Source organism: Otolemur garnettii, unplaced genomic scaffold (genome assembly GCF_000181295.1).
Source record: "Otolemur garnettii isolate 467f Iridium unplaced genomic scaffold, OtoGar3 scaffold00107, whole genome shotgun sequence".
In the NCBI taxonomy this organism is placed as follows: domain Eukaryota; kingdom Metazoa; phylum Chordata; class Mammalia; order Primates; family Galagidae; genus Otolemur; species Otolemur garnettii.
Window position 1 is genome coordinate 3,401,719 of NW_003852502.1, and position 3,761 is coordinate 3,405,479.

The window sequence follows — 3,761 nt, forward strand, 5'->3', positions numbered from 1 at the left end:
GAACAGGTCCTGAGTGGAAATCTCAGGAGGAAGGTGGGGTGGGGGGAACAGGTCCTGAGTGGAAATCTCATGAGGAAGGTGGGGTGGGGGGAATGGGCCCTGTGTGAACATCTCATGAGGAAGGTGGGGTGGGACTAGGTCCTGAGTGGAAATCTCATGAGGAAGGTGGGGTGGGAACAGGTCCTGAGTAATACACAGAATTTGGGTTTCAGAGGTGGAAGTGCTTCGAGCATGTGAGGGGAAATCAGGTAATTTGGTTCTGGTGTGAAGGGGGAGCAATGGGAGAAAAGGGCGGAGTTTCCTGAGAGAGCTGTTATAAAAGGAAGAAATTGTTGATAGAGTCAAATGTCCCAGAAAGAAGAAAAGAACTAGAGAGAGATTTGTTACAAACAAGAGAAAATAGAACTAGTGAGACCATTGAAGACTGAAGAGCAGAGGTCAGTGAAAACGTGCACTCCATGTATTTTTGAAGTTAAGTCGAATAGTTTTCCTCACCGTTTATCTGTATAGTAGTTACTGAGTTCCCCAGTGCTAATATGTACCGTGTGGCTCATGTCAATTGTACCTCTGGCCAAGAATCTGGGCCTCAGCAACGTTTGTCCCTCTAGACGACGCGCCTAACTGCAGTGGTATATTAGCTTTTTGTCGCTGAAGAGTCATTGTCCCACTGTGTCCAGAAGGTGAGGTGACCTTTTAGTAACCACCTTCAGAGCAAAGACGACCTTGTCAATTTAATTTAATGCTGTTTTAAAGGTGGCCACTCGAGGGCATTACCTTATTTAAATACGGGGGAGTTACACCTGAAAACACTGGGAAGCTCTTACGTTCTGAAGGGACCTAGTTTGGTATGAAGGACGCGTGCTCACTCTTACAAGATTCGAGTTCTAATCTCAGGTCTTTCACTATCTTGCTTGCCTTTGAATTTTGTTTTTTAGTGTCTCACGTCTCCTATTATATATATGCTATTCCCTACCCAGAGGAAGTGGAATCCCATTAAAAAATAGATGTATATAATTTTATGGATTATCTGCTTTGTTCCAAAAAAAAATTATCTTTCCTTCTTTTCTTCCAAAACACACACACACACAGTCTCTCTCTTTCTTCTCACACACACAGAGTCTCTCTCTCTCACACACACACAGTCTCTCTCTCTCTCTCTCACACACACACACAGTCTCTCTCTCTCTCACACACACACACACACAGTCTCTCTCTCTTTCTTCTCACACACACAGCCTCTCTCTCTCTCTCACACACACAGTCTCTCTCTCTCACACACATGTATGCTTCATGCCCTCATCTTAGTGATTTCAATAGTCCACTTCTTCCAGCTAATAAGCAACAAACCAACCTTACTGTGCAGCTGGCCAGGAACAAATGAGCATTAACTACAACAGTCTAAATGTAGCTTTTTAGACTGGGCACGGTGGCTCGCACCTGTAATCCTAGCTCTCTGGGAGGCTGAGGTGTATGTATCAATTGAACTCACCAGTTCGAGACTAGTCTGAGAAAGAGCGAGATCCCGTCTCTACTAAAAATAGAAAAGCTAGCCTAGCGTTGTGGCAGGGACCTGTAGTCCCAGCTACTGGGGAGGCTGAGGCAAGATGATTGCTCAAGCCCAGAAGTTTGAGGTTGCTGTGAACTGTGATGCCATAGCACTCTACTCACACTGACAGAATGAGACTCTGTGCCTAAATGAATGAATGAATGAATAAATAAATAAATGTAGTTTTAAAAAAAGGTTTCCCCTAGAGATAAAGGTTTCTTTATTATTATCACCAAAAGTGAAATATTACCTTAATTTAAGCAGAGTCCTGGGTGAATAGAAAGATCGCTCATACATTTCTAAACTTCTGCTTTTTAGTTCTGTTATAGACTCTTCCAAACAAGGAAAATGGACTCAGGTGTTAGCAAGGTCAGGTACAACAATGAGCCCTCATGGGGGTGGGGGTGGGGAATGCTGTAGTGATGCTGAGACCTGCGGTCACCTCTCTTAGATAATATGATCTGTATTCTGCCCAATTAGTCCTCAGGCCTCCTGAGGACAATCAGGCTTCATCCATACATAGGATCTGCCTTGTGTTTACATTTAATATATATGGCATTATACTGCCCGGTTGTTCTGCTGCAGATGGGAAAAACTGATTGATTCCAGATTTGAAAAATAGAGAGTAGCATTTGATAGCTAGCTGGACCCAGCTCGGTGCCTTCTTGGGCAATTTTGAAATGAATCAATTATTTGAGCATACCTAACTTGTTTAAATGGGAAGTAGTATCGTTTTAGTGAAGTTGACTATTGCACTTCCACTCTCATTTGTTTCCTTCTAAAATAACTCTGTTGTTAAAAATATATACCTTGAAAATTACATTTTTATATTTTAATCTGAGGCTATTACTCATTAACCAGGGCAGCCAAAAAGGCAATAGACTGTTTCTAATTTTCTGTATTTTTAAATGTTTTATTCGTTAACCACATTTCAATTCCAGTAAATGCCATTTTCTAAACCAGGGGCTATGGAGGCATAAGTGTTGCCGGAGGGAATACTGGGCTTTACTCAAGGCTATGTGTGCGTCACTTTCGCTTGGTAATGATAATTAAAAACATTTTTCTCGAAACTCTGGCCAACCCTTTCTAACTTCCCAATTTGTTTCACTTTTAGTTCCCTTGCGGATTGCGCTCTTATCTAACTTGAATGTGAATAATAAGGCAGATCTATTTAGTACTGAGAATTTGGCACCAAACTATTAATGTTCATGTCTAAAGAGGTCTTATATTCTTTCATGATTATCTATCACACATCCAACCTGATACCAAGAAAAATTTTAGATCAATGTAGATGTTGGTCTAAGTTCAGTTTTGTGGAGATTTGAATTCACAGCCACACTTAACCTTCTGTATCTAATCTGTGATGACTTGGTTTCATTGTTATTTGAAGTGTTCAGTTCAGTAGAACATTATTTTAAAATGCTTGACTTTTTCAAAAAATACTCTTAAATTTTTCATACAGGTACTTTGTAAAGTGAATGTTCTCACCTACCATGTAATTATGCCAGACAGCTGTCAAATAGGACAGCACTCGAGTGACTGTTTAATAATACAGGAGCAATACTCTATTATAAATACTTCTTGCTTATCTTATAGTTAGAGTGTAATTATTTATGTTTCAGGTGAAGAACAGTACTCACTTTCATGCATAAGCAGATCCATAACGGAGCATAAAGAAGAATTATTTCACTGTCACAGTTCTAATCAGTGTACGGCTCCTTTTAAACATGTAACTGAACACAGATCAATATGCCAATTACTTTAATTAGGTCCCATTTATTTTTCCTATTGCTATATTTATCTTTGAGGTCTTAGTCATAAATTCTTCGCCTAGGCTGACGTCTAGATGAGTTTTTCCTACATTTTCTTCTATAATTTTTATAGTTCAATGTCTTTTAAGTCTTTAACTCATCTTGAAATAATTTTTGTATGTGGCAAGAGCTCAGGGTCCTGCTTTATTCTTCTGCGTATGGCTGTCTAATTGTCTCAGCACCGCTTATTGAATAGGGCTTTCTATCCCCCAGTGTGTAGCTGCCTGCTTTGTCAGAGATCAGCTGAGGACAGGGAGATGGTTTATTTCTGGATTCTCCATTCTGATCCACTGGTCGCTGCCCCTACATTTATACCAGCACCGTGCTACTCTGGTTACTATAGTTTTGTACTATAATTCGAGGTTAGGTAATGTGATGCCTCCAGATTTGTTCTTTTTGCTTAC